At 48.0% G+C, this 24,059-nt stretch overlaps 2 long non-coding RNA genes across 8 annotated transcripts; both read right to left on the bottom strand.

Moving 5' to 3' along the window:
- Positions 1 to 4,966: 4,966 nt before the first annotated feature.
- Positions 4,967 to 6,384, bottom strand: LOC119153127. Its single transcript, XR_005106052.1, has 2 exons — positions 6,172 to 6,384; positions 4,967 to 5,138 (listed from the first exon to the last, which is right to left on the bottom strand). It is a non-coding gene; the product is annotated as an uncharacterized LOC119153127 (long non-coding RNA).
- A 2,866-nt stretch (positions 6,385 to 9,250) lies between these two features.
- Positions 9,251 to 23,781, bottom strand: LOC119153124. 7 transcript variants are annotated; one of them, XR_005106046.1, is made up of 5 exons: positions 23,659 to 23,781; positions 22,931 to 22,978; positions 21,496 to 21,615; positions 12,416 to 12,589; positions 9,251 to 10,544 (listed from the first exon to the last, which is right to left on the bottom strand). It is a non-coding gene; the product is annotated as an uncharacterized LOC119153124 (long non-coding RNA). The 7 variants fall into 7 exon arrangements; XR_005106043.1 differs by lacking the exon at positions 12,416 to 12,589; XR_005106047.1 differs by lacking the exons at positions 9,251 to 10,544; positions 12,416 to 12,589 and adding an exon at positions 12,931 to 12,949.
- Between the last annotated feature and the right edge of the window lie 278 nt (positions 23,782 to 24,059).

Raw genomic sequence — 24,059 nt, 5'->3', positions numbered from 1 at the left:
TGCGCCGAGAGCGGCTACCGGGCGCGGGGGGAGAGGCAGGCGTAGGAGAGACCCCGCTCCCTTGGCCCACCTGCACCCCTTCGTTCTGGTAACACCTCGCTTTCCCGTCACAGGGAACGGCTATGAAGTCAAGAGGTTAAATCGTGCAACAGCTCGAGATGGCTTACTTGTGCAAGGAAAAAAAATGTGCACGAGCTTTTCCTAAGCCACATATATTTGCACCACTGCTTCTTCCTACTCAAAAAAAGTGCAGTCCCGCAAAATCTCTTCTATTTGAAAAGAGGACAATTTGACATTGCTGTTACTAACAGATGCTTCCAAATGCAAACAGAGCAAATGCACCCCCTCTTTCCCACAGCAAAATAGAACGTGTCTCTGGGGTGGGCACAAGACGGGAACCCTGTGATGCTGCAGCCTTTCTGCTGCAGGAGAAGAAGGTTCGGAGGCTGCTCCAGCTTCTGAGCTTCCACAACAGCAGCTTTGGGCTGCTAGTACAACAGCCCAACATTCCTGTGGAAGCTGAGTAAGCTCGGTTTTGCTTAGCTAACGACTACAGAGTCGTTCTTCTGAAGCAAGCAGTGGAGTCATAGTGTACTGCCCGTGTGGGTTAGTGTCCCATAACCAAGGGGAAAAGCACGTCTGCCATCCTGCTCTTGTGCCTGAGCTCCAGCAACTAGCAAACTAGCTGTCCGATATAAAAGTTGACTAATGAGTTGGTAAGTGTATAGAAGCTGCGCTGTATCCCTCGGGTCTCTGCCACTCCCTGGGGTGGTGGCCCAGCTCTGAGTTGTGACTAAAGCAAGCCCAGTGGCACCCACGTGTGTGTGAGTTTCTCCTTTAACAACAGCAATCGCTGGGGCTTATATGTAGGACCCCACCAGCCACCCCCCACCCCCCTCCGTGCCTTGTGCCGTCTTTTCCCCCCACTGTTGTCTCTCCCTCGGTAACGGGGTGGAGGCACGGACAGGAAGAACCACGAACCACCCGACTGTTAAAGCCATCAGATGCAAAGGATTTAACGGCTCGAGCCACGCGGGTGCTTTGTGGTACGGAGGCAGCGCGTAATGGTGGCTGGGCTGCGACTGGGCAAAGGGCAGAGCGAAGCGGACCCTGCAGCCGCAGCGAGCAGCTCCCGTGGCCGGGCGGTGTGAACTGGGCCGAGATCCCGGCCCGTGCTCAGCACCGGGTCGGTGGGGCGCTGCAGCCACCTGGCGGCCAGTTGTCAGTACTGCAGCAGCCTGGTTGGTGGAGCGCTGGTCACAGGGCCGTGATCACCAGGTTGCAGGCTCGTGCTCCATTCTTCTGATGCTTTCCAGTCTTTCTCTTGCCTGCTTCCTTATTTCTAGTGTTTTGGAATAAGTTCAGGGAGCTCTGTCTGCAACTGGTGGCAAGCTCTGGACAGAAGGAGTGCTCTCCCTTGCAGAGCGGGTAGCTGACTGAGGGAGGAGGAGAACAAACCACCACGAGTCTCCAGTGATGCTGCACAAAGTCTTTAATGAGAAGGAGGAAATGCAGTGGCACAGAACAGACTCCAAGACACATGTCTGCAGGGTTCAGGGAGGTACAGAGGGAGAACGGCCCATTTCCCAAGGACAAACTCCACACAAAGCGCTTGCCTTTTCCCATTCTGCTCTAGCTGGTGGCAATCCCAGGCCACCAAGAGCAGTCCCTAACTCCAGCACCCTCCTCCCTCTCATCAGGAGATTCAGCAAAGTAGAAGAGAATGAGCCCTTTCTCGAGGGGCTCAGAGAAAACCAGTTTACGAGCCAGAGGAGACACGGCAGGGGTGGGGGGGTGGGGGGTGCTGCCATACAGCGAGGAGCAGCGGGCACGGGTCCGTCCTGCCAGGTGGAATAAGGACACCCAGCCTGCCTTTAAGGCAAGGGAATGCTCGAGCTGCTGCAGGGTTTCTGTCTTCCTTCCCACTCCAAAGGGGGTGATCCGCCATCTTCAGCAGTTCAGACTGCAGCGGGGGATAGGCAGACACAGCCCTGACCCCCCCAGACCAAAGGAGCCCCCAGAAGAGATGGGAACCCCCCCAGCGCTGAGGGAGCTCCCAACAGCAGCTGACAGAGAGGATCCCACGGCCGTGCTCTGAGGGAAGGAGGTGAGGATGGGGCCCGGCAGGGTCACCACCACCGGGGAGGCCTCAATGGCCACGATCGAGTCTGCGCAGCGGGCGACACAGGGCTCACTGCAGCTGCTTGCAAGAGGGGTCGGGCCCGAAGCGCCGCAGGGGCGTGGAGGGCAGGGTCTGAAGCAAGACATCTCTCGGTGAGGGAGGCAAAGCTGAAACACAGAGCAGGCAGTGAGCACGAACCTCGGTATCGGTCTGCCCTTCCTTTCCTCAGCTCTCTCCACGGACACACTTTGTTTTAAAAACGGACAGCGTGCCTAGGTGTGCCACGACCCTCATTGTGCCCTGCAAGTGGCACGGCACGGGAAGGCTGACTCACTTTTGGAGTAGGAGCCAGCAGAGTGGGTTTCAAGCACCTGTGGAAAGACTGATCGTACCCCCATCTTATCCATACTGCAGAAAAAACACTGCACTGAAGAAGGTGCTGGATGCACTGGGGCATTTGGTTAGAGACCATCTGCTGGTGGCAGAAGTTCTGTTGGGCAGACCTCCCTGCTGCTGAGCCCCATTGATCCCCTTCTGCTGGAAAGAACCCCCCCTCTTCCCCAGCCAGCCCCATCAAAAGGGAAAGAGGTGACAGCCCTTAAAGAGTTCTATTGCAGGGCCAACATGAGGCAGCCCAGGGATCAACCTGAGCAGCCACCATGACAGCCGTTCAGCCCACAGCGAGAGATGGAGCGGACTCAGGCTTACCTCGTTCGTCGAGGAAAGGGAGGCAAGAGAGGAGGATGCAGGGCCTGGAGCAGCGCAGGCTTTTATGCTGTGTCCCAGGGCCCTGGGGGGGCACTGACATTCCTTCCTCATGAAGCATCTGAAAACCCAGTAGTTATTGCTTGCTGAGGCCTTGCTGGTGATTAAGCCCTTGCCTCTTTCATCTGAAGTGTTTTGCTCCTGCTGCATATCGTCTAACATCAATATAATTAATTTGTGTCCAAACTTGCTAAGACCAATTGGCTTGGTGTTCTCAGGCTAGCTGTGCAGATATTTTAAGTGGCTTTCCATCACATGAGTTGTGTTCATTTTGTTGCTTTCTTCCTGGTGAGCTTGGCCACCAGTCATGGTGAAATTCAGCTATTAGGGACACCTCGAGTCAGTTCTCAAGCACGTTCGGGGCACGGCCTCAGTCTAAGCCTGGGAGACATCTCTCTCCTAGCGGGCCATTTAGGCTCACAGGTGATGGTGGGAGAAGAGATTCACATCTCCAGAGATGTAATAAAGCTCAATGGCACGGAAGGACCATTGTGGGTGGGAAGGAGGCCTCCTGTAGGCATGAGTGAAGGCCATGAGGACCTTGCTTATTCTTATTGGGCTCTGCCACAGCCTGTTTTTTCTGTCTATGAGCCAGGGAACAAAGGCAGATTAATAATGGCGAAGAGTAGGCCTGAGGGTTAGGCAAGCCTCTCTCAAGTAATTTCTCCATGGGATCTCCAGAGTCATGCCCATGAAAACTTGTCCAGGCCCTCACACTTCTCCCAACCAGGGGTCGGGGCTCAGCCTGGGAAGTGCAGAGCCTGTCAGAAACAAGGACATCAATGCATAGGTGAGTGTTGCTTTTATTCAGGGGTACACAAGCCATTGAGCAGCCACTAAAAGGCAATGTCTTGGAAGACAGAAAATGTAGGACATTGCAGAGAAGCACCAGTTGATTAAGAATGGTGCTAAAGCATGTAGAAATGGCCTTAAAGAAAACAGCACTTGGGGCTTGAGCTCTGGTATCCCTGGCAGCTCTGAGGCTGGGGCACCGTGTCCACTGAAGTCCATAGCACCATGATTCATCTCTGTGGTGAGGTCAGGGATTTTCCCAACTCTTCCACATCACAATGACTTCCAGGTGCTCTGGAAGACTGATCTGATGTCCCTTTGTAGTTTGAAATGCATGGAAGGGGCCATCTCATTCCTGACCCAGGAAAAAAAGAGTCAGGAGCTTTTAGGTCCCTGCCCTGAGCCTCTCCTCAAAAGCAGGCCATTGAGACCTTTGGCCTCCGGGATGACCTTGCTGAGCAAAACAGGCCAATTTGGGTGTGGGTCTCTTCCGGAGAAGGATGCGGGCATCTTTTTGATCACAAAACCAGGATGTGGTAGAGCCTGATGAGCGTAAGCAAGGTCCTCATGGCCATCATTCCTGCCCACAGGGGCTTCCTTCCAGCCCACGATGGACTTTCCTTGCCATTTTGCGTCGCCACATACCTAGTGAGATGAGTCTCTTCTCCTTCATTCTACTGAACATCAGTATGATTGATCTTTGACCCATTTTCATACGGCCAATTAACGCCCAGGTCTTCAGGCTAGCAAACAAGGAGATTTTCAGTGGATTTGCCTTTGTCACTTTGCCTTTTTCATGGTCAGCATGGCCGCCAGTCACAATCAAATTCCGCTATGAGGGACACATCAAGTCAGCTCTCAAGTGTTTTCAGGGCAGGCACTCATGCTAAACCTGGGAGACATGGCTCCCCACAAGTCGTTGTATACCATGAGTAAGTTCAAGGTGGACATGAAGACTGCACATTCCCATACAGGAGAATGACTGGAGAATGAGTCACCAAGCATATACATACAGGTGTAGGACTGGCATTGCTTAATTTGATCACATTCCCTGTAACGTGTAATTTATAGTGATTACAGTGAAGACAGACACCTGAATCTGCTATGTGAAAAAAGACAGAAACTGTAATATTTCAGTAACAGCTTTAACCGTTTAAGTGTAACAGGCACAACTTCCTTCCTTTCAAAGTATTAATAAGCTAGATATACCATGGGCTAATACCACAACATTGCAAAGGCAAAAGACACCAATGCCGCAGAAACATGGAAATATGAATGAAAGACACATGAAAATATCATCTAGTTTATTGCCATATACCAAAGAGGATCAACTATTACAAGTCTTCTCACCAGGTAAAAAGAAAGCACTCCATACTTTCTCTTCAGCTGTGCCATGACTAAGCTAGGCAAAGCAAAAGGCCTGGGGACAGCTTCTCTGTTCCAGACGTCTTCTTCCATGCTGAAAAGACAAGGAGGCAGTCAATACAAATCAGCAAGACGACAGCTTTAGCTCCCACAGACTCCACCATGATATGCAGCGGGCTTTGAGATTAGGGGAGGGCTAAAGCTGTGTCCTGAAGCCTCACTTTGTGTTGCCTGTGGTACAAAAAGCAGTGCAATGATAACCTATAACTATGCTCACTAGGTGCTTTAGTGCCAAGTAATGTTACCTACCGCCTCCTGGGACAGTAAGGATCAGATTTTTAAAATTTCAAACATTTAATGGATAGGATTTACCTCATCAACCTTGGTTAACCACAAAACTGAAAATCATCAGTTTAAAAAATTAACCATCATTAGCAAGCTCTACATCCCCCACAAAGCCATACTGCTCACTCTCACCCTGCCTGCTAGCACTCAGTGCTGCCTAGACTTTTTCTTCTGCTGGTACTGTTACAGACAGTGCATTGCAGTGCCCTAGGCAGGGCTATATGAATTTTCTATGGCAAACTTGACACGATGTCCTGTCACTTGGCCATGTGAAAAAGTGGCTTTCAAACTCAATTAATCCATTCTGTGCACTGTTGCTATTAGTTCCCAAATACCTCTCACAGAACGCAAGCACCTCTGTGAGCTCAAGTTTCTAAGACGTTCCTAAGGTGGAAGCAGCTACAGAAGCAACAGTCAGATGGGCAAGCACCAGCAAAGAAAAGAACTGGCAAGTTCTCAAATGCACCAAAGGTGTTCCCAAGTGACAAACTCAGGGAAGCAACCCATGAGGCAAACAAACGTACTTGAGCATTTTACCCATAACAGGGCAATAGCCCTTGCCTGAGCTACTATTGTAAATTAACATGACGCGCATAATTAATTGTATGTCTGGACACTAAGGATAGATGTGGGTGATGGGAGATGGAGTGATCAAAGGTGAATACAAGCACTTTAGAGTAGCCAGGTGTAAAATCAGGTATCTTTGATTTCTTTTGTTAAAGAGGAAAAAGTAGTGGGCAGAGTGCATACCAGAGCCTCATGTGTGCATGTATGTTACTCACCCCTTGTAGGCTGCAGGGAAGGCTGCTGAGACATTTGTGAATTCCCACAGCATTTAAAAGGGAAAGTTATGAAAATAGTGGCTTTATGCACAGCTCTCAAAGTTCTTTGTGATTCTCGCAGTTATAATTTCAAAGATTGTCCTGGTTTTGACTGAAACAGAATTAGTTTTCTTCCTAGTAGCTGGCACAGTGCTGCTTTTTAGATTTAGTATGGAGAATAATGTTGATAACAGATGGATGTTTTAGTTGTTGTTAAGCAGTGCTTACCCTAAGTCAAGGACTTTTCCATTTCCCATGCTCTGACAACACAGAGGGGCACAAGAAGCTGTGAGGGAGCATAATCAGGACTGACCCACACTAGCCAAAGGGGTATTCCATACCATAGAATGTCATGCTCAGTATATAAAATGGGGGGAGTTGGCTGGGAGGGGCCGATGGCTGCTCAGGGACTGGCTGGGCATTGGTCAGCGCACGGTGAGCAATTGTACTGTGCATGTTGGGTTTTATTCCTCTCTCTCTTCTCGTTATCTCCCTTCTCATTATATTATTATTAGTATATTTTACTTTATTTCAGTTATTAAACTATTCTTATCTCAACCCATGGGTTTTAGCTTTTTCCAATTGTCCTCCCCATCTCACCAGGCTGGGGAGAGTACGTGACCAGCTGCGTGGTACTTAGTTGCCAGCTGCGCTTAAACTGTGACAAAGATAAATTCTGACCTCTTGAGATGTCCTTGATACCTCTATACAGTAGCATGTTAAGCTATATATGACTCTCTAGAGACCCAAGAGTTGAAAGCAGCTTTGTATCACAGATTAAGCTGTCTGCTGGATTACTGATTAACACTGAAGAACTTTGGATCTGGGACCCACCTTTCTAAACAGATCATCTGTTTGCCAAACAAATACAACAGAGACGTTTTTCACATGCATCACCACTGTAACTCACAATACTTGTGTGCTGTGGTATATGCCCCGTGCACTCAATAGAGGCACACACAGAGCAAAGGTTCCAACTTTCTTGCAGCTGAGGGAACCAAGGAGAGTTTTCACACTTGTGTTTTTGCCTTTTCAAGCTCACCTGCCCCACTTGGCTGCTTTCACTGAAGACTCAGTCCAAGGAGCATAGCTTTTCCACTCTGCAATGTGTGGCCCTCTTAATAGCCTCCCACACACATGAACACACTTTGGTTACCGATTGTTCAAATCAAGAAGCCCACAGAACTGGGGTCAAAGGACAGATTATGGATTTTACTGCCTAGCTTGTGGCATCTGATTTCTGTTCCAGCTGACTCCCTGCCCCAGCTTCCTGATGGGTTCCATTTGCAGCTGTCTGAAATACTATTGAAAAGTAAAGGAAAATCCCCAAAACCCTACATAAGTGGATTAATTCCCCAAAAATGATGACCTTTAGATGTTCCTGTGCTGTACTCATGCACTGCAAGAAATAACAAGCTCTGAGGCTCACCTGAACTCTCTTCATAGGCTAAAATGTGGCCTCCTTTATAGGAAACAGCATATGCTTTCTACTAAGAGAGAGAGTAAAATGATTGTACATGCTGTAGGTTAGAAACATGAGTAACCAGTATGGACAATTACGCTTTAGCAAGGCTTTAGGTTTTTGTATAGTCCAGGGAACATTCGCTGTAAGAAACTGCAGAAGGTAAAAATGAACTGGTCTTTCCATTGGCTTTTCCTTTTCAGATGAAATTTTTCCTCTGTACTAAGGTGAGGTAGAAAATATTTCCTGTCATAATTCCCAGGTTAAATGCTTTTTAGCATCTTTCAAAGTAACGTTTACCTTTAAATTTGAACAGCTATTCACTTGTCACATTGATTCTCGTTTTATATTTCAAATTTCAAACAGTGCATCCTATTTTATTGCATAGCATTCCTATATCATGTCTGTACTGCATTGCTTTCTTTAACTACTCCTTAATGCAGTGCCTTTAAGTAAAATTCTTTAACTTGCTATCATGTCAGAAAGATGCCTAGTTTCTTTATGGCAGCCTCCCTGAATTTCCTTTGTTCCTAATTCAACTCTTTGAAAATGAGGGGGAGAGAGAGGGAGGCCAATAGCCCCTGGTGGAAAGTAGCCCTGGCTACCTTAGGATCTACTTGTACCACTGGGATGACATACCCAGTTACAAGGATGGAAAGTTGTGTGAGGATGCCACCACAGCCATCTGCTCTCCAGGTCATAATCCAGACCTTACAAGGTGCAACAGCTATCATCTACAGCAGAAAGAGACTAGGACCATTTAATGCCAGTGAGCCAAAGATCTCTCCAGATTCTGCCAGGCATTGCTCCCATATTAAATGAAACATCAGCTCTTCCCGCTTCTGTCTTCTCAGTTTTATCCTCCCAAAAGAACACCTCTGCCTAGGCAAAGCCTCACAGAAAAGTACCTGTTCCTATGGAGAACTTTTGGGAGAGTGGCATAAGTCCTTTTCCACTGAACTCTACACCTCTGTTAATCAATCAGAGCTTATTTTACAACATAAGGTCTATACAACACCACTGCACATACTGAGCCCAAATGTATTGTGAACGTGGGACCAAACTGAGCTGAAACAATTTAACAAAAAAGAACACAGCTTTTAAGTTACATCCACTTGCCTCAGGGAAGTTATTCTTCAGCTGCAGCATGTTTCCCATGAGGGGCAAAGGAAATGGCCCAGAAGGCAGCTTCCCTGTTTCAGACATCTTCCTCCGCGCTGAACAGACAAGGCAGACAATGCAAAACAGCGAGAAAATTATTGCAGCTCCTGGAGATTCCATTGCAAAGTAGAACAGGGGTGTGGGATCAGGAAGGGATGAAGCTGCATCCTGGAAGGCTCACTTTATGAAGCCTACAGTAAAACCAGCAGTGCAAAGGAAACCCATAGCTCCTTTCATTTCCTCTGGGTTAAGCATTTTAGGCAGAAAAGAATCATTCACTGCTAATAAACTTGGATGAACTACTTTAATTTTTAAGTCTTTGTGACCTTTTCTAAGGTCAACCTTGTTCTACTGTAACATCAGAAAGCAGGGACAAACATTCATCATTAACAAACCCTGTCATACTTTCACAGCATGCCTGTCTTCTGCCTATTACTGTTGCTTATAGGTCTGTCCTCTGATGAGATGCTGCAAATACAACAATGTAGTTATCTTCAGGCCATTGTATACACTTACGATTACCATCCCATTGGATATCTTTTAACATTTCTATTGAACACGAGTACCAGGTTAAAAAGTATACACTTCATTCTAGAAGAGCCGTTTTTCAGCTGTTGGACATGCTGCAGTTTCCACTAATGATTTAAGAGCCCATTCTGAAAACCATGGGCATCTCCACGAAGTACTGCTCTGAAAGTTAGATGACTTCAGAATAACTTGTTAGAGCGGCTGGGTAGAACCGTTTTGAGGTACTGGGGAAAAAAAATCTTCCTCTGGAACTGAACTCTTCTGTTTCTGCTTAAAGAGCTGTATTTGCTAGGCTGTTTTTCACTCCCTGGTTTGCAGTTGCAGTCCAGGTCCTCAAGAATTGATTCAGCTTTGAAGCAGCTGCATAAACCGCTTTGATGAGATACTTTGCCCCTTGATTCTCAACTGTCAGCCCTCCTTTTCCTCTGTTCTCTTCTGCATTCTTCCTTTCAAGCACCTGCTACATCCTTATTGTATTTTACACCAGAAAATGCTGCAGAGACGGAGATGCAGTCTCCCTCTGTACCTCGGTACCTTCTCTGGAATATCTTACAGACTCCTCAGGTAAAATGTTTGAGCAGCAACCAAGTTGTGCCTCTGCTTTTGGACTATACACTTCCCCAGTACAATGCTGTTCACACACCCCTAGGTATGGCTCTTCTATGGTGCTGCTCTCCGAAGATCTGCAATCCTTGCCATGATTTGGGTTCTACCAGCCACACAGAAGACCCTCAAGCAGAGAGGGGAGTAGTTTCTCAGAGACAGAACCGGGAACACAGCTGTCAGCTCTCGGCCTAACTGGGATGTCACTGTCACGCAATCCTCCAGCCAGCCAGGTAGTCAGTCTCTTAAATTTCCTCCCAGTCGAGTCACTTGTGGGACACGCCTTTCCCGTTTCTGCTTCCTGGAGGTGGGATACTCAGAGTTTGTGCAGGAATTTGCTATTTCTTAGCTCTCCACTGAAAACACTAAGCACTTGTTGGCAATGCATGGCTAGATGGATTTCCATCTTCAGAGTTCCTGAAGGTTTTCATCTTTGTGGTTGCAAAATAGCATTGTGTTTTCTATGCGTAGAAAAGCAACTTTTTCAACAGGAACAAGATTTGGTCCTTTGCCTTTCTTGCTTGAGCTTGCGGAAGTTTTCTGTGCTGACACATTGCTCCCCTGGGGCTCTCCTGCAATCCTGTCAGGGAAACACAAAGAAAAGAGACATGCCACGTTATTCTTCTTTGAAATTTTCAGTGCCCCGATCACAGAGATTCCTAGACCTTCCAACAGCACACTGGGTTGCATGTGGTGAGTGGATCTCTTCATCAAAGCAACTATCAAATGCACCTGTGGCTAAAACAAGACACGGCTAAGCCAGCAGTTCTACAAAACCAGACCCACGTAGAAGTGTCTCTGAAGTACATTTAAACCAATTCTTGAGCCTGCTCTTTGCCTTGCTATAGACATAGAAACCAGACACTGGGACTCTGACTATGAAGAGGTGGGATGGGGCAGGTCATGAAGGTCCCTGCAGAATGAGCGTTCTCCACGTGAGGCAAGTACAGAAGGAACGCGATACAATGGGTTTACTTCCATGTGACCACATTTAGCTATCCACTGTCACTCAGTCCCCTCGATCCCCCTGGGCCTTGAGGAGTGAGGAGCAATAGCTGTTAACAACAGCTGCATGGATACTGTCTTAAGAGGGCACCATCCCAATTTTAGTCATGACCCTGACAGCATCCTTTGCTTTCAGACATGTCTTTGGAGCCTTAAGTGCTGATTAGGGCTTACAGCTACTATGTGTGTACTCCAGAGGGGTGTTTTGTACAGTCACAATCTATTTAGTCACAAGTTTCCAGTTCTCTGCTGAGCAGAGGAAAACCTCTAACCCTTGTGCCCCTGAGAATGTGTTCTTTCTTAGCTAGCACTAGCCTGTCCTTGGCTACAACCCTGTCTGCCCAAACACAGACAATCCTTATGTCCAACTTCCACGCTAGGAAAACTTCCTACTGGGTACTGGGCTGCTGCCATGTCCATAGCTGCCCTTGGCAACATAGCATGCTCCAGGCACACGTTACGGAAGGAAAGCCTTGCTGCCGCAGGGTAAGCTTGGTACATTAAACCATGCTTAAGAAGGGTGAGTCACACAACCATCTCCTCTTTTAAGAAAGACTAGCAGCCATGAAACATCTTTACTATTATGTGCCTCCTATGGTCTCAAGATGAAAAGGTGTCCTACTGGGTCCAAGGCTGTCGGAAGCGCTAGAGGGTACAAACACAAAACAGAGGAGAGCCGTGCTGTTCTTCTTGGCCACTTCAGGAACTTACGTAGCAAGACTGATGTTATGACCCCAGTGACAGTGAATCCTCCTTACTGTGGAACCATGAGTTTTGGCACCCCAGCTGGAATGAGGACATTCAGTTATGTGTTAAGGAAACGGGAGAGTGACCAGGTGTTGGTACCCATGTCGGTGTGAGTTTCTCCTTTAACAGATGGCAGCCCAGATGGGACGCTAAGACACAAGAGGAAGGAGTCAGGAATCTCTTCTGGACATATCTGTTAACAACGCTCTGCTGCCGGCAACTAGGTGAGATCACCTGATGAGACTTAGACACAGGTAATTCCAGACACAGACCTGAAAGTGCTCCTGTGTTTAAATTTAAAAAAAAAAAAAAATCACATACTGGTAAGGAAGGTAATAAATTTAATAAGGTTGGGAATATGCCCAGCGTTGAAAGAGGGGGTGCCCCTTGCTGAGGTTTTAGAGAATTGGAAAGATATCCCTGGCACAGGCTTTGCAGAAATGAAAATAGATTATTTTGTGCCAGGACGAATGGCCATTCCTGACTTGTACTGGAGGAGGAGGACCGATGGATATGTGACCTCCTAGAGGAACTTGTAAGCCTCATAAACAAAAAGTTTTGGGAATTATTTTAGAAGACACTGACAGCCAGGATATTGATTATTGGTATATACAGTATCATTGGGCACAGCAAAGAGGTAAATCACCTAAAACAAGGGGAAGCTCACTTGCCTCTACCCCAGAGACAGAGAAAACTGACCTTCCCACTGCAGGAATGTACCCTTTGAGGCTGGAATACATTCGTAACCCCAGAGCAGGACCCGGGGCTCCTCCAGAGGCTCCTTCTGTCAGTCACTGTGGTCATGAGATGTGAACGCTGGAGATGGAAATGTGGTCGCTTGGCAGAGTAAAATGCCGAGATGGAGAGAGGATGCTGAAAGATGTGCACAAATGGTATTGGGAATTGTTACAGATTATACTCCCAGCTAGAATGCTAGAAAAACTCTGAGAGTATTATTCCAAATGGAACAGGGGGAAAGAATTTTTCAGAAAGATAGAAAAACTGCTCAGAGAAGACAAGGACTTAATCCTTGGCCCAAACAAGATCCTAATTGGCAGCCTCTGTTACTTTCTAATACTTTAGCATGGTTTTTTTGTGGAAGTTCAGGACATAGGCAATGGGAATGCCCACTTTGCCCGACAATCTCAGAACAAGGATTGACACCCCCACATCATCCATGGCCTCACTCACAACAGATGAATAAGATTCTCGAGGAACTGCTGAGAGATGAACCTGGAAGGAACAGGGGTAAATGAGTGTGGACAAACTGCTGCAAAGGTAAATGGAATTCTATTCAATTTTTTTTTATCAGAAGAAACAAGTTATTGCTAAAGGGGTAGTAGGCAAGGAGGTGAAATACCTTTTGACACCCCTTCCAACTGTTTTAGCTGGAAAAATTGCATAGGGAAGATTCATAGTTTCTCCTAATTACCCGATATCATTATTAGGGAGACACCTGTTGCAGGAAATGTGGGACACTGGTATCTCAAGGGCCTGACGGGATTTGCTTAATCCCTATGGTTTCTGAAATTGTGCATGTTTTAAAAAAATAAAGAACTTCATTTTTAAATACCATTGGGATTGAATGCAGTTCCCTGGGAATTGTGGAGTACCTTGAGTGAGGATGTGAGATTATTAGTATCAGCAGGACTGGTGGTAATAAAAACAAAAGGAGGGACTCTCCCCTCTATTAAACAGTATCCTGTTGTTGCAGAAGCAATCCCAAGCATTCAAAAACAACTTTATTTTTTCCTGAAAAAAAGAGGAATTCTCAGAGAATGCCAAAGCCCTTACAATACCCCAATTTTACCTGTAAGTAAGCACAGAATAGATGAAGATTGGACTCCAGAGTATAGATTTGCTCAGGATCTGTGTGTGGTGAATGAGCATGTTACCTCACCCGATAGTTCCAGAGTCTAATTTAATACTTACTCAGATACCACCGTCGGCAAACTCTTCTAACAATCTTAAAACCCTAAATTTTTCAGGACATTCTACTTTAGTTCAATATGTGGATGATCTTTCTAGCCAGTCATACAGAAGAAGAATGTGTGAGAGACACTGAATACCTGTGTATACGACTTGCAAAAAAGGGATGCCGCGCATCTCTATCCAAATGACAACTTTTGTCTAGGACAGCTTATTGTTCTTGTACTCTAGAACCAGTAATTAAAGGAACTCCCCTTTGTATACGGGCTACAGCAACTGCTGCTGTGCTAGTGGAAAGAACTCTGACTGCTGTCCTGGGACACCCCCTGACAGTATGTGTACCCCATTAAGTGAAAATACTTTTGAACCAACATACAGAAAAAACACTTTCTCAATAAAGTGATAAAGTACACACTGATATGAAGCAGTGCTTTTACCTGCAGACAGTGTGAGACTTGAAAGATGTAATAACCTTAATGCCACTGCCTACAGAGGGAGAAAAAGATGATCACAATTGTTAACAAGGGGTAACCACAACGAGTAAGCCATGAGATGATTTAACAGATCAACCTTTAGGTAATCCAGATTTGAGGTTTTTTACAGATGGATCATCATACTGTGAAGACGGCTGGCACTGTACTGGATACACGGTTACTAGAGATTCAAGTTTTGCTGGCCAGACCTTTACCTCACAATCTAGGTGCACAAGGTGCAGAAGTTGTTTCCTCTCACTGAGGCTGCAAAATACGCACTTGGACTGCAAGTTAACTTTTACACAGGCTCCCAGTACGCATTTGGAGCTTGTCATGCTACAGGTATGTTATGGAAGAGTGTGGGTTTCTTACCTCCTCAGGTAAGACCACAGCACACGGAACTTTAACTGAAGAATTATTGGAAGCAATACAAGTGCCCATAGAATTGGCAGTGATTTACGTAAAGGCTCATACCAACTGCCGAGACAATGTATCTCAAGGAAATGCCTTGGCTGATGAAGCAGCAAAAGCTGCTGCATGGCAAGTGACTTGAGCAGTGACTCTGATTCTGACTGAGCAGGGTAAGGCTGAACTCCCAGATGGAACTCATCTCTACGAAGATCGACCCGAAGAAGAAACACAGACCTGGGAGAAACTAGGAGCACAACAACGGGACAGGCAGTGGCTATTAGGAAGTAAACCACTACTTCCAAAGAGGTATTTACTACCTATCACTTGCTGGCAGCACAACAGAGCTCACGAAGGGCCAGAAAGTATTGCTCTTGAAATCCAACAACTGTGGGCAACCCCTGGAATTTATGCAGCAGCCAAAAGAATTTGTGAGGGCTGTTGGCTATGTAAAGAATCTGCCTCTTTAAGAATGAAGACACTGCTGGGAAAGACACCTTCAGCAACAAAAGAATCCTTTTCAAAACCTTCAGACTGATTATGCTGAAATGCCTGAAGTAACGGGGTTCACATATTGTTGTTGTTGATCAATTGTCAGGGTGGGCGGAAGCTTTCCCTACTCAGAAAAACAACTCAAAAACAGTTGTTAAAGCTCTCTTAAAGGAAATTATTCCTAGATAGGGAGTTCCAGAGCTAACTAATTCTGACAGGGCACTCATTTTTCTGCAGCTGTATTAAAACAGATTTATCATTTGTTAGGAATTCGATCACAATTACAAACTCCCTATCATCCAGAATCCTCAGGACAGGTAGAGAGGATGAATAGAACTCTCAAAGAGAAATTTATCAGTCTGTAAACAGACTAGGTTAAAAAGACATGAAGCGTTAAATTCAGGTTTACGGGATGTAAGAAACACTCCCAGGCAGCCAATTGGAATTTCTCCGGCAGAAATTCTTTTTGGAAGGACTATAGCACTACCAGGAACTTATGTCACAAAGACAAGTTTGTTGAATGGAGGCGAACAGGTAACCCAATTTTTATTGGGTTTGCGGAATTCTTTTTCAGATTTGAGAAACCATGCATATTGGTATCCAGGAATTAACATCTTTGTTCCCTGACCTATCAACATGGTTAAAGAAACGGATAGTTACAATACCTGTTGTGATCTTTATAGTTGTGTCTGTGATTGCACTAATGCAATGTTCTGTAACTTGTGTGACTGGCTTAGTAGCAAAGTTACAAGAAAGAACTTAGTTTAATAGCTGAGATATTCCGTACCTGAAATGGAAATAATAAGACAGAAGGAGAAAATCATTAAAGAAAATGTATTTTGAATGAAGGAATGTAAAGTGCTGAACCAGCTAAATGGCAGTTCTTCTGCTCTTGCATTTCCTAGATAATCTTTCCCTCTTGCACTGCTCTATGCTATCCGGGCTCCCAAAGGTCCAGCCTCGTCGCCTGTATGCTTCTCTGACATCGTCACAAGTATCGCAGCACCTGCAAGAGCACAGTCATCATCTTATCATCTTTACAGCAATAAAGAGACACTCCAGCTCAGGACTCCGATCCCCGGTGGATTTCATTTCAACAAATCAACAAAGCAAACATCAGGGACTGGACACCGAAAGGTGGTCTAACGCTCCTGAAGGAGCTTGAGCTTCCCGACGTACTTTTTGAGATTTTGGCAGGAGGACGCAAGCTGCTTTAATGCAGCGCTTAAGTCTGAAGAGGACTTTAGCCATCCATTCAGACAGCCAAGTCAATCCTCGGCAAAGAAATTTGCTGCAGAAACGACATCAGTCTCCCACAGTTCTGAGCAGCTTGGAACTTGCCCACGTGAACAAAGCATCTGCCTGTGTCTGTTCCTCCCTTCCTCTGTTTTAAGGGCAAGACTGCCGACATTGGAGGCAGGGTTAACCGGCCAAACTTTCTTCCTTGCTCTTCTACCTCTGGACAACATCTTCGCTCACCACAAAAAAAAAAAACAACAATTGTCTGTCTTGGTTCCGTGTTGCGCTGGACAAGACAAAAAGTTGAAGGCCGGAATCATGAATCCCTCAAGATGGAAACTTCTCTGGGGAAGGACGCAACTTGACAGATGGCCGCGACTGAGAGACGGGACGCAGCTTGATGCAAGCAAGCGTCACTTCAATTAGCCTAACAGCATTATTATATACACATAAGCAATTGTTACATCTTATTCCGATTAGTTATAGAATACGCAAGTTTTTGGACCATGTGGCAACTCGCGCGAAGATCTCACACTAGCTATTTAGCAATTCAGCAACAGTTCAACAATTCAACAATGTCTGCAGTTCTTGCACCACCTCCTCGAGCAAACTGACAAACCGACCACCTTATTTCTCGGATAGTCTCAACTTGGCATTTAGTCCCCGTTTCTATACCCTTCAGTAATTTCTCATGTCCCTTATCACCAGGGCTTGAGGCCCACAAGCTCAAGCACCTTCCTTTCAACTAACCGATTGTTACTTGTGGTCCTGCTTCCCAGGCCCCCTCCTGCAACAGATGTGACAAACTAAGTTACCACACAGAGCTAATAATAGCTAAGGATAGTCCAGAACCTGCAGACTATCACGAATCCATTCTTACACAAATTTGCAGGTAGAAGGAATGAGAAACACCAGACGACACCCGTCGTTTGTGTGAGTGATAGGCGTCTGGTCTTTGCTCCCATAAGGATGCAAAGCCTGCAGCAGAAGCGAGAAGGCAAAGCCATAACCGGGTTTTATTCCGAGACAGCTCGCAGAACGGTGAAATAGTTTGCACAGCTCCCCTCTGGACACCAAGCAATCCCAGAAAAGGTTCCGTTTGCTAAGATACAATCTTTGCGCTACTGCCCTTGAACAGGCACGCAGACAAAACAGACAACCTAACTCTGCACGCTCTTAACAAATCGTGAGTGCAGCACAGGCATACTAAAACACAACAGCTCTCCCCATTCTACGAACAGGTGCCCAGGAGGATTTCACTGCACGGACTTTCACAGACATTTTGGAAAAGAAAAAAAAACCAAACCCAACACGTATGCCACATTAGCTGTACCGATTCAAGCACTAAGAAGATGGAAAGGTTACCGAATGTCCTCCGCCTCTGCCCCGTAACAGCTTTCACAGCAATCGGCATCCAAAGCATTTGGATCAAACGCCTTTTCTTCTTCTTTCCCCAGTTCTAACACAACAGAGGACTCAAGGTGACGAGGCACGTCTAGAAACACTATCCTGTACTTCCGCTCTACGCCCAGTAACTGTTCTACACATGAATGAAATGATCTTGTGTCAGAATCTGCACATCCTGCACCCGAAGCTCACCTGAAAGAACGCATAGAGCCTGTTGAGCTGCAAAGTAAGATCAAGAAGCAGAGCAGCACTTGCCATCTGAAGAACACCCTCCACAGAAAGAGCCAGCCACCCGAAAGCCTTGCTGGGGCGCCGGTCAGATGTTGCTTGCACAAAGGCTTTGTTAAGACTTTGTCTAAAGCAGACCCAAACAGCAAGTTGCAACTGATACCGGACCTGTTACACAAACACCACTTCAAATAGCAGACAACAGCGCGTAACGCGTAATCCCGTCCCAAGATACACAGGGAACACAGTTATACATTGCTGCGGAGCTAGATCAGCGTGGGAATCTCCCAAGCGGAAAACTGACACTCAGTCCTCCAGAAAGACGGTGCTGACAACGCACACACATGAACCACTGGCTTGCTAGAATCTCCAAGGAATTTCTGTCTTTGTCACGACTTTACAATTCTGCCAGTGCCTGTGCCGCCTGTGTGTTGAATGCACAGCCACAGTACAGCTGGGGCACAAACCCGCGGAGTTTTATGTTCTTAAGTGCAGAAGGCTGCAGAGGGACTCGTAAAAGAGGAGATGAGAGCTGGTGACAGCTGAAACCCGCCAAAGGGCAAGACATGCCTCCAGAAAACTCAAACAGGACCTCTGTTTTTCCAAAAACCAAAACAAATACCAAAAGGTCCGCAAGCTTTGGAGCTCGGAATAAGCGAGCCAAGGAACTGCACGTCTAAAATTTTCAAGACCACGGGTTCCTATTAGGAGAGGCCCCTGAAAACCAGGCCGTTTCACTCACGAATCCTGAAGGACAGGACCAAGTCTGCTGGATTACAAAAGCCCTCTAAGGCTCACTGTCTAGGCACCGCCACACTACCCTCTTACGAGCCTCAAAAAGGTGGCTTCTTGGATAACTAAGGCCGGGGCAGGTGATAACGCAGACACTGCTGAGGGGACAAAAATGTTATCGGGATCCCTCTTTGTTGAGATTGGGAGGCAGACCAGCTGGACAGAAGTGAGTATTAAAGACTATCTGTATTAGCCACGGAGCCACGGGGGGGGGGGGGGGGGGGGGGAAGAGAGATTTAAATTAGAAAGTATGAAATATGCATAAAATCAATCATTAACCTCGCTTCTTCATCAAATACTTTATGGTAGTCATGACCAAGCAAATACGAACTTTTAGGAAAGTATACCATTCTTAAACACTGTACCAGACTCACTTTCTACAGCTTCCAACATTCAAACAAGTTGAAAGTACGCTTAGAATTCAACCAGTATGGGTTTTGATCCTGTAATTACACTAAAAGATAGTGTCAGGAAGAATGCAGCTTAATAATTCCTACGCTTTGTCAAAGCCATGATTCCTGCCATTTGAAGAACACCACCTGTACAACACACGGCGTCTTTCAAGATACAGCAACTAGTAACAGCTTTCCGAATGTAATCGGTAGCTGCCCCGTCGAGTTGTCTCCGAGAGCACCCAGAGGTACCGCACACAGCTTAGATACCATAAAGAAACCGCAGTACGTAAAACCCCACATGCAAAGTTTCATGCTGTTACCATGGTCCTCCACTTGCATGCAGATATGACACACGACGCTGGAAAACTCGGCCCGTGTTAAAAGGAAGGAAGCGGTAAATAACAATAATAAAAAAATTAAAAATTCAACCCTCTATCGCCATCCAATGGGAATTAATGAGATGACATCCCGGCACAGAACGCCACCTACCACAGAAATCATTAAGCTATTACCTATTTAGTGCAACTATGATCAGGAAAAGCCTCCACATACTACTCCATAACACTTAAGGTCAATGGTAAAGAAAATGTATTTTTAACTAAGAAATTTAAAGCGCCGAAGCAGCTAAGTGGCAGAACCAGGCCTCGTCCAAGGGTGGTTTAAAACCCAGTCCAGTTGATCAGTGGGAGAACAGAGAAACAACAGATGACCAATTTGTGCACACAGGCACCCTCAGAAACGCCAGTGTTTTTAGAAAATTTAGTAAACGAATTGCTTGTTCAAAGACGAAGCGCGCTTGAAGGAGCATGTGAGTTAAAGCAGGCAGAAAGAAGATCACGACTCGAGGAGGAGCTAGGAACTGAGAAGATGCATCACCTGGGACAGAGTCAGGCGATGGATCTGCAGCACCGACAGGACCAAAGGAAACGCCTACAAACTTCAGACGTTGACTAATGGTTTGACACGTGTATATAAGCTGTGCTGTATCCCTTGGTTCTCTGCCACTCACTGGGGTGGTGGCCCAGCTCTGACTTGTGACTCAAGCAAGCCCAGCTGGTACCTACGACGGTGTAAATTTTTCCTTTAACAGACAATACTGCTACAGTTGCACCTCAAATAACTGACCGAACAGCAAGTGTTACTAACAGAAACTGAGAATCCTAGAGTTTCACCAAGACGGGTGGACACTTCCAATCTAAACATGCCACACTGGTGATGGCAATCAAACCAGCCACGGCCCTTTTCCAGACGGCAGAAGAAATCGCTTGTTGCGTGCAGTGGAACTTGATTGCTTTCAAAATGCCTCTCCCGGATGAGACTGTTTGCTCCCTGCAAGTTTCTCTTCCTCTCTGTTGATAATGTAAGGAGCGAGAACAACCGGTTCAGACCGAGTAATCCCAGCGGGGGCTGGCAACACAAGTAAGGCAGGAGGCCTACATGTGGCAACAGAGAATTAGATACAGAAAAGCGGGGTTTGGACCCCAGACATCACATTCGTAACGCCACAGCCTCCGAATACAGAAAGGCTGCTAAGTGGCACAACAGCAAGAACTCCATCACCACATCCCCATGACAACAGGGGAAGCTCTCGTACCTACCCACTGTTCAGCCCTTGGCTTAGTTTAGCCTTTCAGCTTCAAGAACAGAAAAGTTAAATCCGAGTTACAACAAATCAGCAAACTTAGTTCATGCCAATACACGGCACTACACTATCTCCCAGAACAGATAATAAGGAGCTCACGTTTTAGAAAGACAAAGTCGGGACAGCATTACCATTCCATTGCAACACTACCAGAATCGTTCCTGGTTTGTATTCAAGTAAAACAATTAAGTCATAACATGTAAAAAATGCAGACGAGAGGTTTATGTAGCAGAGGACCACTTACTCCAACTTGTAACTAAATACATTCAGTCGATACATCAGTTATCAGGTATGCATTAACACACACAAAGTAAACGCAGTAAGATGATAGTTTAGGCTTAAGGGTCAAGTCCAGTGGAGCCTTCCCTGGAGAGAGGCTCTTTCCTCGAACCAGCTCGTCCCACCTGTCAGCCTCCTAGGCTTTAAAGATGCAACCCGAGTCAAGTTTTGCCAGAACAGCTGCTTGATTCCTAGTAGGAAAAGCCTAGCCACTCAGCAGCTTTGCTCCTGAAATGCATCAACGAGTCCCTCTCTCAGTTTCAGAGGGACCAGGCAAAGACTTGCCTCGCAAAAGTACCGAGCATTATACACACACACGAGCTTGTCTGACCTGCCAGGGTAATAGATTTGTGTCCTATAAACTCTTCAAGAGTTTGTGGTGTTTAAAACACTGTGAATTCAGCCGTCCCTTGTTCCCATGAATCTCACAGCAGGCATACGGCGATGGAAAGACTAAGAGAACATGCATCCAACAATGGCAGAATAGCATCTTACCGTGTCTCTCTGCTTCTGGAGTCACACGATTGGCAGCTTTATCCAAGCGTTGTTTAATCGGCTTGTGCTCTACGTCCAGCTGCTGCTCGCCTGCTACGTCCATGGCATCGATGCTCAAATCTGAAAGCAGCGAGCAAGGAAAGCGGTCTATGAACACGCAAGTGTTACGGCCTGCGGCAAGCTGAGGAAGTGCAAAGACAGAACCTTTCAGCCAGCAGGGTAAAAACGTGCCAAACCGGGAGAGCGTGTACTGCTAGGGCCAAGTGACCTACAGGGAATAAAACGCACGATGCAGCAGGCTAGATGGCCCTCTCGGGTACAGGGTTTGGTGTCCCAGAAGGACCGTTTCCACTTCCAAGAAAGCGCTACCCTGAAAGGTAGACGCGCTTAGGGCAAAAAGCCAAAAGCAAACCCCTCAAAGCCCAGAACCATTTTCAGGAACACAGGAGGAGTTAAGACTAAAATTGGTTGAAAGCTGCCTCCTACCTCTTCCCCCGCCACCTTTCCCCCTTCAACATCAACACATTTCCTGCTGATCCCTTTTCACAAAAAAAGATTGAGGCCTGTGCTGTCAGCTCGGTATCGAAGCACCACGATGCGCTCGCCGGCTACACGCTCTCTTAGAAGGCCGACAGCTTCTCCGCACACAACGGCCGAGGCTTCCAGTCTCTCTGGCCTTCCCACGCCTCTGTTAAACGTGAGGAAGGCAAAGACCGATAACAACTCGGGGGGTCAGGAGGAAGTCAAGATGCACTACATCTAGAGCGCAGCGCATTACCACAACAGAACAAGAGGCAGGAACGATCGGTAGACAGGCAGATAACGTGCACGGCAGTAATACCCAGTCAGACTTGCAGGACTTCCAGTCACTTCATCCCACAAAACTTTGTTTTGAATTTAGTTAAAAGGTAATCAGATTCTTAACGCTCATTCTGCTTTTACAACTTCTGGAGAAAGGCTAACCCGTGGCATCGGCATTACAGTCACAATTCAAGTACAAAAACCACGGCAAAGCTGTGCCTTGCCAAGTGACTTCCAAAGCAGGCTCTCCAGCCTTTCAACAAGGCAGTCAAATCTGGAGTCCCAAGGGAACTCTGTGCCAGCTCTGTCAGTACGGCCGAGCTCTCTGACAAAGTACACCGCCATGCAGAAAGGTAAAGTGGGTTTATACCTCAGGCTCGTTTACAATCCAGAAAAATAACTACTGCCCGACTGGGCGCGCTGGTTTAAGCGCCCAGCAGGCCTGGCTGCGTAACCACGAGCGACCACCAATTCCTCCCAGTCTGCTGCCCAAGCAGCAGCGCAGCACTCTGAAGCAGCGGGCACACTCGAGGACCTCGCGGGCCCTCGGCAGCTACAGACGTTATCCCCTCCACAGTCAGCAGTCCGACTCACAAGCACAAGGCATATGTGGAAAAGTAACATCTAGACTGACCTCCAGTTTAGCTCCCCTTGACTTGTCAGCGTACGGTTCCGGACGAACCTAGGTACAAAGAAAAAACAAGAGCCCCGTTTCACTCGGAAGCAAATCAAAAGGCCTCTCCCCTTCGGCCTGCTCTGGCCCAGGAGCTTGCCTGTGTCAAGACACAGGATCAGCGAGACACCTCCCAGCCCTCCCCGGTAGCTAAGCGCTTGCCGTTTTGTAATGCTTTTTAGAGAAATCAGCAATCGGGGGCGACGGGTGGGGATCCCACCGCCGGCTTCCTTTTCTTTCTCTCGCCTGCAGACGGCGGGAAGAGGCGCCTGAGCCACCCCCCTGCGACAGCGTTACAGCAGGCCCAAGGCAGCCTCTGCGGCCCGCGGGGGCCGGCAGCCCCAGCCCGCTGCCACGGCCACGGCCAGCGGCTGGGGGAAAGACGAAGCCCCGCGCAGAGCTGCTGCGGACGGCTGCCCGGGCAGCCCGGAGGCGGCGAGGGGGGGGTGCGCCGAGAAAAAAAAAAAAAAAAAGCAGCACCGCGAGGAGCCCGCTGACCACCGTCGCTGCCGGGGAGTCGAGAACCGCCGGCAGCCCCGCCGGTCCCGGGCCGCCCCAGCCGCCACCAGGCGCTCCCCGCCGCGCCGAGCGCCGGCCCGCCACGCCCCCCCGGCCGGCCGCTGCCCCCCGGCGAGGCCCGGGCCCGGGCTCGCCCGCGGCCCCCGGCCGCCCTCAGCCCGCCCGCTCACCCAGCGCGCCGCCGCACGTCCCGGCCCGAAAGTCTTCCAGGCTCCCGGGGAAGGCCCCGCACCGCCACAGCCGCTCCAGGGCGCCGCGTGGCCGGGAATAAACCCACCTTCCTACGCCCACGGCCGCCGGCCCCGCCCACGCCCACCGGCCCCGGCCCGGCCCCGGCCCCGGCCCCGGCCCCGGCCCCGGCCCCGGCCCCGGCCCCGGCCCGCCGCGCAGCGCGGCCGGAACCGGCCGAGGAGGGTCTGGGGCTCCCGCTCTGCGCCGGGGCGCGAAGGGGCTCGGTGCCACCGCGGGCTCCTCCGAGCCGGCCCCCGGGCCTCTGCGGGGGCCGCCCGCGGGGTGCGGGCTGCGCCGAGAGCGGCTACCGGGCGCGGGGGGAGAGGCAGGCGTAGGAAAG

This window comes from Falco rusticolus, chromosome 9, assembly GCF_015220075.1.
Source record: "Falco rusticolus isolate bFalRus1 chromosome 9, bFalRus1.pri, whole genome shotgun sequence".
Classification (NCBI taxonomy): Eukaryota; Metazoa; Chordata; class Aves; order Falconiformes; family Falconidae; genus Falco; species Falco rusticolus.
Note: the sequence above shows the minus strand (reverse complement) of the source record. Positions and strands in the feature narration are given on the sequence as shown.